This window comes from Sinohyriopsis cumingii, chromosome 11 (genome assembly GCF_028554795.1).
Source record: "Sinohyriopsis cumingii isolate HCF-2022 chromosome 11, ASM2855479v2, whole genome shotgun sequence".
Taxonomy (NCBI): Eukaryota; Metazoa; Mollusca; class Bivalvia; order Unionida; family Unionidae; genus Sinohyriopsis; species Sinohyriopsis cumingii.
The window spans coordinates 99859357-99875607 of record NC_142971.1 but is presented as its reverse complement, the minus strand read 5'-3'; the positions used below and the strand labels follow the sequence as shown (position 1 = coordinate 99875607).

Sequence of the window (16251 nt, the reverse complement as noted above, 5' to 3'; positions counted from 1 at the left end):
GTCCGATACCCCGTAATCATACTTCCCACAAAACTGTGAACTCATTATTGTAACCTTCTTGACTTGATCTAAGATAGGTTTCTTTCACATATGTACGGTGCAGTCTTTATTTTCTCCACGTTGCAAAGTTTCATCTAACTCATCAGAACAGGAAAGAACTGACAGTACCTTGCAGTGCTAGTCTCTTTTCTTCTCTTCAATTTAAGACATATTAACTTTTAGTCGCAGATTTTAAAATTCCTTTGAGATTTGTGTTACATTGCGAATTATATATTATGTTATTGTTTGAATCGTAAGATTAATGCATTTAATTCTCAAACGATGCATTGCATTCTTTAGCTTACTTAAATCGAGAACTATTATCAAAACTCGCAATTGATAAATCATTTTAAAAAATCCATATTTTCATTCATTTAGATTGAGCATCCGAAACTGGACGGCAGCAATTTAATTTTAAGACTTAGTATTTTCATCAATACAATCATCGCATTCTATACCGCGATGTTGTGACCACCGAATTCAGGTGTCCGAGAGGCGGTGATCGTACCTCCATTAAAACCGTGAACACATCCTGCATGCATATCTCATGCAGTTATTGTTGATTGAACCGAGAAGTCTTTATACGTCTTCACGGTGCATTCTTCGTTTTGTCTCCGTTACAACGTTTGAGTAAACTCTTTAGAACACGAAACAACTGATAGTAGCTTGCAGTGGTAGTGTCTCATTACTTTAAACATATTGTCTGTTAGGTGGAGCTTTTAGACTGGCGTTGACTTTTGTGCTTCTGTCCGTATATTTTAATAATATTCGTATCATAATATGAATGCATTCAATTTGCATATGATATAGTGGATGCGTTAGATTTACTGGAATCAAGAAGAAATGCTGACAGAATGATCAACATATCTTAGAGTTGATTAAATTGGGTACTCTATCCCGTTCGCATGGACATGTGGATACGCTCTCATTTAGGGACATTTTAGGAAAGGAGAGAAATACTTGCAGGTATATCTATATTCATTTTGACAACAATTGAAAATCAGTGGAAGCTAAATCATAACCACCTACCCTCGGACTTTCACCCATGACCCTTAGATTAAATGTCGGATGCTCTAGCGACTGAGATTGGGGCACTACTCATCCAAATTCTGTCAGTTTGTCAGTCTCGGATTTTGCTGCGTAGCCCTTTCCATTACATATTTAAAGGGCGCGGCCATGTTTGTATCACATGACGTTTAGCACTTATGGTGCAGATAGATGCCCAGAGCTCGGTTCAAACGAAAATGCTTTTCTTTACATTTCACGTTAATATCATTTAATTGCACAAGTCTTTGGAATTAAGAGTTTTTTGTTATGAAAACAAAATTCAGTAAATGCGTCCCCCACTGCTGCCATCATATTTGCATTTCCAGTAATGCTGCATATTAGTTCGTTAACTGAGAAATGAATGAGTCATAATTACCCAATAGTATTACGAATCTATGGTCATACACTAAAAAACAAACATAAGCAAAACCAAAACGGTTTCTAATACTGAACAAATAATTCAGTTAACAAAATTGTAAAATGAAAATATAAGAGGGACTTACAGCATTATGAATTGCATCCAAAATCATCCCAAAATGTTATCTTCAAGTCCAAAGGAATAGAATGTTCCGAATAAAATCTACATCCTCAAATGCATTGGTCTACCAACAGTTCTGATATATCACAATGGCATTTTCAAGAATTCTTTAGAAATAATTCACAATAGGCCAAAAATAATATTTTAACCCACGTAGCATTTTGTGGCTCCAATGAATAATTCAAACAAATGTTTGCTTCCAAATAATATCTAAACACAACAATAAATATACCTGAAGAATAATGTTACAAGAAGAACATACAAAATATGACTGACCAAATAGTCCAACTCCACGTACTTAAATAAAGACAATAAGGAGTGAAAACTCATTAGCTACTACTCACTACGTGACAATGAACAAATATCCCTAAAAGCTCCGGTGGCCTAGTAATTACAGCGTACGCCTCGGATGCGGGAGTTCGTGGGATCGATCCCCGGCTGAGTCATACCAAACACTTACAAATATGGTACTAACAGCTGCCTTGCTTGGGGCTCAGCATTAAGAGGTTAGTGTTAGGACTGGTCGGCCGGATCTCAGGATAAAGTGACTGGGTGGGACATCATGCCACATGTCTGCGGCATGATGCCCCAGTGCTAGCCATCACTATAAACTGCCACACTGCAGACATCGTAGCGATATGACTGAAAAATTCTTAAAAGCTACCTTAAAAATACAAATCACATGCACACACAAACACACACACACACACACACACACACACACACAAATCTCCCATGTCGTAGAAATAAAACCACCACATCTAACACAACACCTTCCGTATTTATGTATTTTCTCCTGTACCGATCCATAGAAGAAAATCACAAATATGTATAGAGAACAATTAATTGGAAGCAAGTTTATCAACTTACAGGTACTATTTAATTGATTATGTAGTGTGTAAGCATTGCTTTCTCTGGAAACAAAAAATTTCAAGATAGGTGATTTTCACATGTGTAATTAACTGAGAGAAATTAAGGAAAGAATGCGCAGATTTAAGAGAAGAGCAGAAGGATAGTGTTTGTGTTGTCCGGACTGTAAAATCATAACTGTTAACACAAAGAAACAATGACTTGTCTTAACTTTAGCAACTTGCTCGGCTAATGACACATTTGTGCATTTCCTTAGGCAGCAAAATTTAAATTCCTCCGTGAATGGTTGATTGCCATATAAACTGGATTATTGTTTCCATAAGGGGCTAACATCTAAGATCCAATCAATCCTAGACGCTAGCTATGTGAAGTTGATGAGATAACGATTAACCATGTTGCGCATAACTACCCGAGCCAACATTCGACCATGCATTAACAAGTAGCCCGCCTAGCTCAGTCGGTAGAGCATCAGACTTTTAATCTGAGGGTCGTGAGTTCGAGTCCCACGGTGGGCGTACAATTTTTAATACCATTACAAATTTATACTACACTTTGTACACGCGTCTGTTTGGCTACAAATAGGTGTGATGGTAAATGTCCCACAGAAACGTTTTCTTTTCTCATATAATCATTTTTATGTTGAATTTTGATATCCTCTTCTTCAAATTCATTAGCTTGTCAATGTCTTTCTGGTTTCGACACAGCCCTCATAAAGGTACTGATTATGGTAGTGACCCTGTATGTACCCATCCAGATAAAAAGTGAATGAAATATGTAAGTTCATTTACATATTCTATATACTTCTATTGAAGCCTTTTGTTTTGTAATTCAATAGTGTTGGGATTTTTCTATCCTATCCTTGTACTGGTGTATATTTTTGTTTGTTATCTAATATTTTCGAGCTCTTAGCGCTTTTACGTCTTAGGCGCTGTACTAAGTCCACATAATTATTATTATTATTATTATTATTATTATTATTATTATTATTATTATTATCAATTGTGGGAATTTCCAAAATACTGATAAACAATTCTTCCCAAATATTTCTTCATTTTGATTTAGCAACTAACATTGTAAGTCAGCAATAATTCATTTTTAGGACTAACATCTTTCTTTCTTTGCGTTTTTTTTTGGTCATTTTTTTTTCTTCTTCTTCTTTTTTGTGTTTTAACCATTGATATCACCTCACCGGATTGCGCAATCCTTTTGGCCACTGCTTTCGAATGTCCGGTACCCCGTAATCATACTTCCCACAAAACTGTGAACTCATTATTGTAACCTTCTTGACTTGATCTAAGATAGGTTTCTTTCACATATGTACGGTGCAGTCTTTATTTTCTCCACGTTGCAAAGTTTCATCTAACTCATCAGAACAGGAAAGAACTGACAGTACCTTGCAGTGCTAGTCTCTTTTCTTCTCTTCAATTTAAGACATATTAACTTTTAGTCGCAGATTTTAAAATTCCTTTGAGATTTGTGTTACATTGCGAATTATATATTATGTTATTGTTTGAATCGTAAGATTAATGCATTTAATTCTCAAACGATGCATTGCATTCTTTAGCTTACTTAAATCGAGAACTATTATCAAAACTCGCAATTGATAAATCATTTTAAAAAGATCCATATTTTCATTCATTTAGATTGAGCATCCGAAACTGGACGGCAGCAATTTAATTTTAAGACTTAGTATTTTCATCAATACAATCATCGCATTCTATACCGCGATGTTGTGACCACCGAATTCAGGTGTCCGAGAGGCGGTGATCGTACCTCCATTAAAACCGTGAACACATCCTGCATGCATATCTCATGCAGTTATTGTTGATTGAACCGAGAAGTCTTTATACGTCTTCACGGTGCATTCTTCGTTTTTTCTCCGTTACAACGTTTGAGTAAACTCTTTAGAACACGAAACAACTGATAGTAGCTTGCAGTGGTAGTGTCTCATTACTTTAAACATATTGTCTGTTAGGTGGAGCTTTTAGACTGGCGTTGACTTTTGTGCTTCTGTCCGTATATTTTAATAATATTCGTATCATAATATGAATGCATTCAATTTGCATATGATATAGTGGATGCGTTAGATTTACTGGAATCAAGAAGAAATGCTGACAGAATGATCAACATATCTTAGAGTTGATTAAATTGGGTACTCTATCCCGTTCGCATGGACATGTGGATACGCTCTCATTTAGGGACATTTTAGGAAAGGAGAGAAATACTTGCAGGTATATCTATATTCATTTTGACAACAATTGAAAATCAGTGGAAGCTAAATCATAACCACCTACCCTCGGACTTTCACCCATGACCCTTAGATTAAATGTCGGATGCTCTAGCGACTGAGATTGGGGCACTACTCATCCAAATTCTGTCAGTTTGTCAGTCTCGGATTTTGCTGCGTAGCCCTTTCCATTACATATTTAAAGGGCGCGGCCATGTTTGTATCACATGACGTTTAGCACTTATGGTGCAGATAGATGCCCAGAGCTCGGTTCAAACGAAAATGCTTTTCTTTATATTTCACGTTAATATCATTTAATTGCACAAGTCTTTGGAATTAAGAGTTTTTTGTTATGAAAACAAAATTCAGTAAATGCGTCCCCCACTGCTGCCATCATATTTGCATTTCCAGTAATGCTGCATATTAGTTCGTTAACTGAGAAATGAATGAGTCATAATTACCCAATAGTATTACGAATCTATGGTCATACACTAAAAAACAAACATAAGCAAAACCAAAACGGTTTCTAATACTGAACAAATAATTCAGTTAACAAAATTGTAAAATGAAAATATAAGAGGGACTTACAGCATTATGAATTGCATCCAAAATCATCCCAAAATGTTATCTTCAAGTCCAAAGGAATAGAATGTTCCGAATAAAATCTACATCCTCAAATGCATTGGTCTACCAACAGTTCTGATATATCACAATGGCATTTTCAAGAATTCTTTAGAAATAATTCACAATAGGCCAAAAATAATATTTTAACCCACGTAGCATTTTCTGGCTCCAATGAATAATTCAAACAAATGTTTGCTTCCAAATAATATCTAAACACAACAATAAATATACCTGAAGAATAATGTTACAAGAAGAACATACAAAATATGACTGACCAAATAGTCCAACTCCACGTACTTAAATACAGACAATAAGGAGTGAAAACTCATTAGCTACTACTCACTACGTGACAATGAACAAATATCCCTAAAAGCTCCGGTGGCCTATTAATTACAGCGTACCCCTCGGATGCGCAGTTCGTGGGATCGATCCCCGGCCGACTCATACCAAAGACTTACAAATATGGTACTAACAGCTGCCTTGCTTGGGGCTCAGCATTAAGAGGTTAGTGTTAGGACTGGTCGGCCGGATCTCAGGATAAAGTGACTGGGTGGGACATCATGCTACATGTCTGCGGCATGATGCCCCAGTGCTAGCCATCACTATAAACTGCCACACTGCAGACATCGTAGCGATATGACTGAAAAATTCTTAAAAGCTACCTTAAAAATACAAATCACATGCACACACAAACACACACACACACACACACACACACACACACACACAAATCTCCCATGTCGTAGAAATAAAACCACCACATCTAACACAACACCTTCCGTATTTATGTATTTTCTCCTGTACCGATCCATAGAAGAAAATCACAAATATGTATAGAGAACAATTAATTGGAAGCAAGTTTATCAACTTACAGGTACTATTTAATTGATTATGTAGTGTGTAAGCATTGCTTTCTCTGGAAACAAAAAATTTCAAGACAGGTGATTTTCACATGTGTAATTAACTGAGAGAAATTAAGGAAAGAATGCGAAGATTTAAGAGAAGAGCAGAAGGATAGTGTTTGTGTTGTCCGGACTGTAAAATCATAACTGTTAACACAAAGAAACAATGACTTGTCTTAACTTTAGCAACTTGCTCGGCTAATGACACATTTGTGCATTTCCTTAGGCAGCAAAATTTAAATTCCTCCGTGAATGGTTGATTGCCATATAAACTGGATTATTGTTTCCATAAGGGGCTAACATCTAAGATCCAATCAATCCTAGACGCTAGCTATGTGAAGTTGATGAGATAACGATTAACCATGTTGCGCATAACTACCCGAGCCAACATTCGACCATGCATTAACAAGTAGCCCGCCTAGCTCAGTCGGTAGAGCATCAGACTTTTAATCTGAGGGTCGTGAGTTCGAGTCCCACGGTGGGCGTACAATTTTTAATACCATTACAAATTTATACTACACTTTGTACACGCGTCTATTTGGCTACAAATAGGTGTGATGGTAAATGTCCCACAGAAACGTTTTCTTTTCTCATATAATCATTTTTATGTTGAATTTTGATATCCTCTTCTTCAAATTCATTAGCTTGTCAATGTCTTTCTGGTTTCGACACAGCCCTCATAAAGGTACTGATTATGGTAGTGACCCTGTATGTACCCATCCAGATAAAAAGTGAATGAAATATGTAAGTTCATTTACATATTCTATATACTTCTATTGAAGCCTTTTGTTTTGTAATTCAATAGTGTTGGGATTTTTCTATCCTATCCTTGTACTGGTGTATATTTTTGTTTGTTATCTAATATTTTCGAGCTCTTAGCGCTTTTACGTCTTAGGCGCTGTACTAAGTCCACATAATTATTATTATTATTATTATTATTATTATTATCAATTGTGGGAATTTCCAAAATACTGATAAACAATTCTTCCCAAATATTTCTTCATTTTGATTTAGCAACTAACATTGTAAGTCAGCAATAATTCATTTTTAGGACTAACATCTTTCTTTCTTTGCTTTTTTTTTTTTGGTCATTTTTTTTTCTTCTTCTTCTTTTTTGTGTTTTAACCATTGATATCACCTCACCGGATTGCGCGATCCTTTTGGCCACTGCTTTCGAATGTCCGATACCCCGTAATCATACTTCCCACAAAACTGTGAACTCATTATTGTAACCTTCTTGACTTGATCTAAGATAGGTTTCTTTCACATATGTACGGTGCAGTCTTTATTTTCTCCACGTTGCAAAGTTTCATCTAACTCATCAGAACAGGAAAGAACTGACAGTACCTTGCAGTGCTAGTCTCTTTTCTTCTCTTCAATTTAAGACATATTAACTTTTAGTCGCAGATTTTAAAATTCCTTTGAGATTTGTGTTACATTGCGAATTATATATTATGTTATTGTTTGAATCGTAAGATTAATGCATTTAATTCTCAAACGATGCATTGCATTCTTTAGCTTACTTAAATCGAGAACTATTATCAAAACTCGCAATTGATAAATCATTTTAAAAAATCCATATTTTCATTCGTTTAGATTGAGCATCCGAAACTGGACGGCAGCAATTTAATTTTAAGACTTAGTATTTTCACCAATACAATCATCGCATTCTATACCGCGATGTTGTGACCACCGAATTCAGGTGTCCGAGAGGCGGTGATCGTACCTCCATTAAAACCGTGAACACATCCTGCATGCATATCTCATGCAGTTATTGTTGATTGAACCGAGAAGTCTTTATACGTCTTCACGGTGCATTCTTCGTTTTGTCTCCGTTACAACGTTTGAGTAAACTCTTTAGAACACGAAACAACTGATAGTAGCTTGCAGTGGTAGTGTCTCATTACTTTAAATATATTGTCTGTTAGGTGGAGCTTTTAGACTGGCGTTGACTTTTGTGCTTCTGTCCGTATATTTTAATAATATTCGTATCATAATATGAATGCATTCAATTTGCATATGATATAGTGGATGCGTTAGATTTACTGGAATCAAGAAGAAATGCTGACAGAATGATCAACATATCTTAGAGTTGATTAAATTGGGTACTCTATCCCGTTCGCATGGACATGTGGATACGCTCTCATTTAGGGACATTTTAGGAAAGGAGAGAAATACTTGCAGGTATATCTATATTCATTTTGACAACAATTGAAAATCAGTGGAAGCTAAATCATAACCACCTACCCTCGGACTTTCACCCATGACCCTTAGATTAAATGTCGGATGCTCTAGCGACTGAGATTGGGGCACTACTCATCCAAATTCTGTCAGTTTGTCAGTCTCGGATTTTGCTGCGTAGCCCTTTCCATTACATATTTAAAGGGCGCGGCCATGTTTGTATCACATGACGTTTAGCACTTATGGTGCAGATAGATGCCCAGAGCTCGGTTCAAACGAAAATGCTTTTCTTTACATTTCACGTTAATATCATTTAATTGCACAAGTCTTTGGAATTAAGAGTTTTTTGTTATGAAAACAAAATTCAGTAAATGCGTCCCCCACTGCTGCCATCATATTTGCATTTCCAGTAATGCTGCATATTAGTTCGTTAACTGAGAAATGAATGAGTCATAATTACCCAATAGTATTACGAATCTATGGTCATACACTAAAAAACAAACATAAGCAAAACCAAAACGGTTTCTAATACTGAACAAATAATTCAGTTAACAAAATTGTAAAATGAAAATATAAGAGGGACTTACAGCATTATGAATTGCATCCAAAATCATCCCAAAATGTTATCTTCAAGTCCAAAGGAATAGAATGTTCCGAATAAAATCTACATCCTCAAATGCATTGGTCTACCAACAGTTCTGATATATCACAATGGCATTTTCAAGAATTCTTTAGAAATAATTCACAATAGGCCAAAAATAATATTTTAACCCACGTAGCATTTTGTGGCTCCAATGAATAATTCAAACAAATGTTTGCTTCCAAATAATATCTAAACACAACAATAAATATACCTGAAGAATAATGTTACAAGAAGAACATACAAAATATGACTGACCAAATAGTCCAACTCCACGTACTTAAATACAGACAATAAGGAGTGAAAACTCATTAGCTACTACTCACTACGTGACAATGAACAAATATCCCTAAAAGCTCCGGTGGCCTAGTAATTACAGCGTACGCCTCGGATGCGGCAGTTCGTGGGATCGATCCCCGGCCGACTCATACCAAAGACTTACAAATATGGTACTAACAGCTGCCTTGCTTGGGGCTCAGCATTAAGAGGTTAGTGTTAGGACTGGTCGGCCGGATCTCAGGATAAAGTGACTGGGTGGGACATCATGCTACATGTCTGCGGCATGATGCCCCAGTGCTAGCCATCACTATAAACTGCCACACTGCAGACATCGTAGCGATATGACTGAAAAATTCTTAAAAGCTACCTTAAAAATACAAATCACATGCACACACAAACACACACACACACACACACACACACACACACACACACACACAAATCTCCCATGTCGTAGAAATAAAACCACCACATCTAACACAACACCTTCCGTATTTATGTATTTTCTCCTGTACCGATCCATAGAAGAAAATCACAAATATGTATAGAGAACAATTAATTGGAAGCAAGTTTATCAACTTACAGGTACTATTTAATTGATTATGTAGTGTGTAAGCATTGCTTTCTCTGGAAACAAAAAATTTCAAGACAGGTGATTTTCACATGTGTAATTAACTGAGAGAAATTAAGGAAAGAATGCGAAGATTTAAGAGAAGAGCAGAAGGATAGTGTTTGTGTTGTCCGGACTGTAAAATCATAACTGTTAACACAAAGAAACAATGACTTGTCTTAACTTTAGCAACTTGCTCGGCTAATGACACATTTGTGCATTTCCTTAGGCAGCAAAATTTAAATTCCTCCGTGAATGGTTGATTGCCATATAAACTGGATTATTGTTTCCATAAGGGGCTAACATCTAAGATCCAATCAATCCTAGACGCTAGCTATGTGAAGTTGATGAGATAACGATTAACCATGTTGCGCATAACTACCCGAGCCAACATTCGACCATGCATTAACAAGTAGCCCGCCTAGCTCAGTCGGTAGAGCATCAGACTTTTAATCTGAGGGTCGTGAGTTCGAGTCCCACGGTGGGCGTACAATTTTTAATACCATTACAAATTTATACTACACTTTGTACACGCGTCTATTTGGCTACAAATAGGTGTGATGGTAAATGTCCCACAGAAACGTTTTCTTTTCTCATATAATCATTTTTATGTTGAATTTTGATATCCTCTTCTTCAAATTCATTAGCTTGTCAATGTCTTTCTGGTTTCGACACAGCCCTCATAAAGGTACTGATTATGGTAGTGACCCTGTATGTACCCATCCAGATAAAAAGTGAATGAAATATGTAAGTTCATTTACATATTCTATATACTTCTATTGAAGCCTTTTGTTTTGTAATTCAATAGTGTTGGGATTTTTCTATCCTATCCTTGTTCTGGTGTATATTTATGTTTGTTATCTAATATTTTCGAGCTCTTAGCGCTTTTACGTCTTAGGCGCTGTACTAAGTCCACATAATTATTATTATTATTATTATTATTATTATTATTATTATTATTATTATTATCAATTGTGGGAATTTCCAAAATACTGATAAACAATTCTTCCCAAATATTTCTTCATTTTGATTTAGCAACTAACATTGTAAGTCAGCAATAATTCATTTTTAGGACTAACATCTTTCTTTCTTTGCTTTTTTTTTTTTGGTCATTTTTTTTTCTTCTTCTTCTTTTTTGTGTTTTAACCATTGATATCACCTCACCGGATTGCGCGATCCTTTTGGCCACTGCTTTCGAATGTCCGATACCCCGTAATCATACTTCCCACAAAACTGTGAACTCATTATTGTAACCTTCTTGACTTGATCTAAGATAGGTTTCTTTCACATATGTACGGTGCAGTCTTTATTTTCTCCACGTTGCAAAGTTTCATCTAACTCATCAGAACAGGAAAGAACTGACAGTACCTTGCAGTGCTAGTCTCTTTTCTTCTCTTCAATTTAAGACATATTAACTTTTAGTCGCAGATTTTAAAATTCCTTTGAGATTTGTGTTACATTGCGAATTATATATTATGTTATTGTTTGAATCGTAAGATTAATGCATTTAATTCTCAAACGATGCATTGCATTCTTTAGCTTACTTAAATCGAGAACTATTATCAAAACTCGCAATTGATAAATCATTTTAAAAAATCCATATTTTCATTCGTTTAGATTGAGCATCCGAAACTGGACGGCAGCAATTTAATTTTAAGACTTAGTATTTTCACCAATACAATCATCGCATTCTATACCGCGATGTTGTGACCACCGAATTCAGGTGTCCGAGAGGCGGTGATCGTACCTCCATTAAAACCGTGAACACATCCTGCATGCATATCTCATGCAGTTATTGTTGATTGAACCGAGAAGTCTTTATACGTCTTCACGGTGCATTCTTCGTTTTGTCTCCGTTACAACGTTTGAGTAAACTCTTTAGAACACGAAACAACTGATAGTAGCTTGCAGTGGTAGTGTCTCATTACTTTAAATATATTGTCTGTTAGGTGGAGCTTTTAGACTGGCGTTGACTTTTGTGCTTCTGTCCGTATATTTTAATAATATTCGTATCATAATATGAATGCATTCAATTTGCATATGATATAGTGGATGCGTTAGATTTACTGGAATCAAGAAGAAATGCTGACAGAATGATCAACATATCTTAGAGTTGATTAAATTGGGTACTCTATCCCGTTCGCATGGACATGTGGATACGCTCTCATTTAGGGACATTTTAGGAAAGGAGAGAAATACTTGCAGGTATATCTATATTCATTTTGACAACAATTGAAAATCAGTGGAAGCTAAATCATAACCACCTACCCTCGGACTTTCACCCATGACCCTTAGATTAAATGTCGGATGCTCTAGCGACTGAGATTGGGGCACTACTCATCCAAATTCTGTCAGTTTGTCAGTCTCGGATTTTGCTGCGTAGCCCTTTCCATTACATATTTAAAGGGCGCGGCCATGTTTGTATCACATGACGTTTAGCACTTATGGTGCAGATAGATGCCCAGAGCTCGGTTCAAACGAAAATGCTTTTCTTTACATTTCACGTTAATATCATTTAATTGCACAAGTCTTTGGAATTAAGAGTTTTTTGTTATGAAAACAAAATTCAGTAAATGCGTCCCCCACTGCTGCCATCATATTTGCATTTCCAGTAATGCTGCATATTAGTTCGTTAACTGAGAAATGAATGAGTCATAATTACCCAATAGTATTACGAATCTATGGTCATACACTAAAAAACAAACATAAGCAAAACCAAAACGGTTTCTAATACTGAACAAATAATTCAGTTAACAAAATTGTAAAATGAAAATATAAGAGGGACTTACAGCATTATGAATTGCATCCAAAATCATCCCAAAATGTTATCTTCAAGTCCAAAGGAATAGAATGTTCCGAATAAAATCTACATCCTCAAATGCATTGGTCTACCAACAGTTCTGATATATCACAATGGCATTTTCAAGAATTCTTTAGAAATAATTCACAATAGGCCAAAAATAATATTTTAACCCACGTAGCATTTTGTGGCTCCAATGAATAATTCAAACAAATGTTTGCTTCCAAATAATATCTAAACACAACAATAAATATACCTGAAGAATAATGTTACAAGAAGAACATACAAAATATGACTGACCAAATAGTCCAACTCCACGTACTTAAATACAGACAATAAGGAGTGAAAACTCATTAGCTACTACTCACTACGTGACAATGAACAAATATCCCTAAAAGCTCCGGTGGCCTAGTAATTACAGCGTACGCCTCGGATGCGGCAGTTCGTGGGATCGATCCCCGGCCGACTCATACCAAAGACTTACAAATATGGTACTAACAGCTGCCTTGCTTGGGGCTCAGCATTAAGAGGTTAGTGTTAGGACTGGTCGGCCGGATCTCAGGATAAAGTGACTGGGTGGGACATCATGCTACATGTCTGCGGCATGATGCCCCAGTGCTAGCCATCACTATAAACTGCCACACTGCAGACATCGTAGCGATATGACTGAAAAATTCTTAAAAGCTACCTTAAAAATACAAATCACATGCACACACAAACACACACACACACACACACACACACACACACACACACACACACAAATCTCCCATGTCGTAGAAATAAAACCACCACATCTAACACAACACCTTCCGTATTTATGTATTTTCTCCTGTACCGATCCATAGAAGAAAATCACAAATATGTATAGAGAACAATTAATTGGAAGCAAGTTTATCAACTTACAGGTACTATTTAATTGATTATGTAGTGTGTAAGCATTGCTTTCTCTGGAAACAAAAAATTTCAAGACAGGTGATTTTCACATGTGTAATTAACTGAGAGAAATTAAGGAAAGAATGCGAAGATTTAAGAGAAGAGCAGAAGGATAGTGTTTGTGTTGTCCGGACTGTAAAATCATAACTGTTAACACAAAGAAACAATGACTTGTCTTAACTTTAGCAACTTGCTCGGCTAATGACACATTTGTGCATTTCCTTAGGCAGCAAAATTTAAATTCCTCCGTGAATGGTTGATTGCCATATAAACTGGATTATTGTTTCCATAAGGGGCTAACATCTAAGATCCAATCAATCCTAGACGCTAGCTATGTGAAGTTGATGAGATAACGATTAACCATGTTGCGCATAACTACCCGAGCCAACATTCGACCATGCATTAACAAGTAGCCCGCCTAGCTCAGTCGGTAGAGCATCAGACTTTTAATCTGAGGGTCGTGAGTTCGAGTCCCACGGTGGGCGTACAATTTTTAATACCATTACAAATTTATACTACACTTTGTACACGCGTCTATTTGGCTACAAATAGGTGTGATGGTAAATGTCCCACAGAAACGTTTTCTTTTCTCATATAATCATTTTTATGTTGAATTTTGATATCCTCTTCTTCAAATTCATTAGCTTGTCAATGTCTTTCTGGTTTCGACACAGCCCTCATAAAGGTACTGATTATGGTAGTGACCCTGTATGTACCCATCCAGATAAAAAGTGAATGAAATATGTAAGTTCATTTACATATTCTATATACTTCTATTGAAGCCTTTTGTTTTGTAATTCAATAGTGTTGGGATTTTTCTATCCTATCCTTGTTCTGGTGTATATTTATGTTTGTTATCTAATATTTTCGAGCTCTTAGCGCTTTTACGTCTTAGGCGCTGTACTAAGTCCACATAATTATTATTATTATTATTATTATTATTATTATTATTATTATTATTATTATTATTATCAATTGTGGGAATTTCCAAAATACTGATAAACAATTCTTCCCAAATATTTCTTCATTTTGATTTAGCAACTAACATTGTAAGTCAGCAATAATTCATTTTTAGGACTAACATCTTTCTTTCTTTGCTTTTTTTTTTTTGGTCATTTTTTTTTCTTCTTCTTCTTTTTTGTGTTTTAACCATTGATATCACCTCACCGGATTGCGCGATCCTTTTGGCCACTGCTTTCGAATGTCCGATACCCCGTAATCATACTTCCCACAAAACTGTGAACTCATTATTGTAACCTTCTTGACTTGATCTAAGATAGGTTTCTTTCACATATGTACGGTGCAGTCTTTATTTTCTCCACGTTGCAAAGTTTCATCTAACTCATCAGAACAGGAAAGAACTGACAGTACCTTGCAGTGCTAGTCTCTTTTCTTCTCTGCAATTTAAGACATATTAACTTTTAGTCGCAGATTTTAAAATTCCTTTGAGATTTGTGTTACATTGCGAATTATATATTATGTTATTGTTTGAATCGTAAGATTAATGCATTTAATTCTCAAACGATGCATTGCATTCTTTAGCTTACTTAAATCGAGAACTATTATCAAAACTCGCAATTGATAAATCATTTTAAAAAATCCATATTTTCATTCGTTTAGATTGAGCATCCGAAACTGGACGGCAGCAATTTAATTTTAAGACTTAGTATTTTCACCAATACAATCATCGCATTCTATACCGCGATGTTGTGACCACCGAATTCAGGTGTCCGAGAGGCGGTGATCGTACCTCCATTAAAACCGTGAACACATCCTGCATGCATATCTCATGCAGTTATTGTTGATTGAACCGAGAAGTCTTTATACGTCTTCACGGTGCATTCTTCGTTTTGTCTCCGTTACAACGTTTGAGTAAACTCTTTAGAACACGAAACAACTGATAGTAGCTTGCAGTGGTAGTGTCTCATTACTTTAAATATATTGTCTGTTAGGTGGAGCTTTTAGACTGGCGTTGACTTTTGTGCTTCTGTCCGTATATTTTAATAATATTCGTATCATAATATGAATGCATTCAATTTGCATATGATATAGTGGATGCGTTAGATTTACTGGAATCAAGAAGAAATGCTGACAGAATGATCAACATATCTTAGAGTTGATTAAATTGGGTACTCTATCCCGTTCGCATGGACATGTGGATACGCTCTCATTTAGGGACATTTTAGGAAAGGAGAGAAATACTTGCAGGTATATCTATATTCATTTTGACAACAATTGAAAATCAGTGGAAGCTAAATCATAACCACCTACCCTCGGACTTTCACCCATGACCCTTAGATTAAATGTCGGATGCTCTAGCGACTGAGATTGGGGCACTACTCATCCAAATTCTGTCAGTTTGTCAGTCTCGGATTTTGCTGCGTAGCCCTTTCCATTACATATTTAAAGGGCGCGGCCATGTTTGTATCACATGACGTTTAGCACTTATGGTGCAGATAGATGCCCAGAGCTCGGTTCAAACGAAAATGCTTTTCTTTACATTTCACGTTAATATCATTTAATTGCACAAGTCTTTGGAATTAAGAGTTTTTTGTTAT

The 16251-nt window shown here is 36.0% G+C and overlaps 4 non-coding genes across 4 annotated transcripts; all 4 read left to right on the top strand.

The window, feature by feature from the left end:
• The first annotated feature begins 2936 nt into the window (after positions 1–2936).
• On the top strand, positions 2937–3009 carry Trnak-uuu (transfer RNA lysine (anticodon UUU)). Its single transcript has one exon. It is a non-coding gene; the product is annotated as a tRNA-Lys (tRNA).
• Positions 3010–6659: 3650 nt separating this feature from the next.
• On the top strand, positions 6660–6732 carry Trnak-uuu (transfer RNA lysine (anticodon UUU)). The gene has a single exon. It is a non-coding gene; the product is annotated as a tRNA-Lys (tRNA).
• A 3640-nt stretch (positions 6733–10372) lies between these two features.
• Trnak-uuu (transfer RNA lysine (anticodon UUU)) lies at positions 10373–10445 on the top strand. The gene has a single exon. It is a non-coding gene; the product is annotated as a tRNA-Lys (tRNA).
• A 3660-nt stretch (positions 10446–14105) lies between these two features.
• Positions 14106–14178, top strand: Trnak-uuu (transfer RNA lysine (anticodon UUU)). The gene has a single exon. It is a non-coding gene; the product is annotated as a tRNA-Lys (tRNA).
• The last annotated feature ends 2073 nt before the right edge of the window (positions 14179–16251 follow it).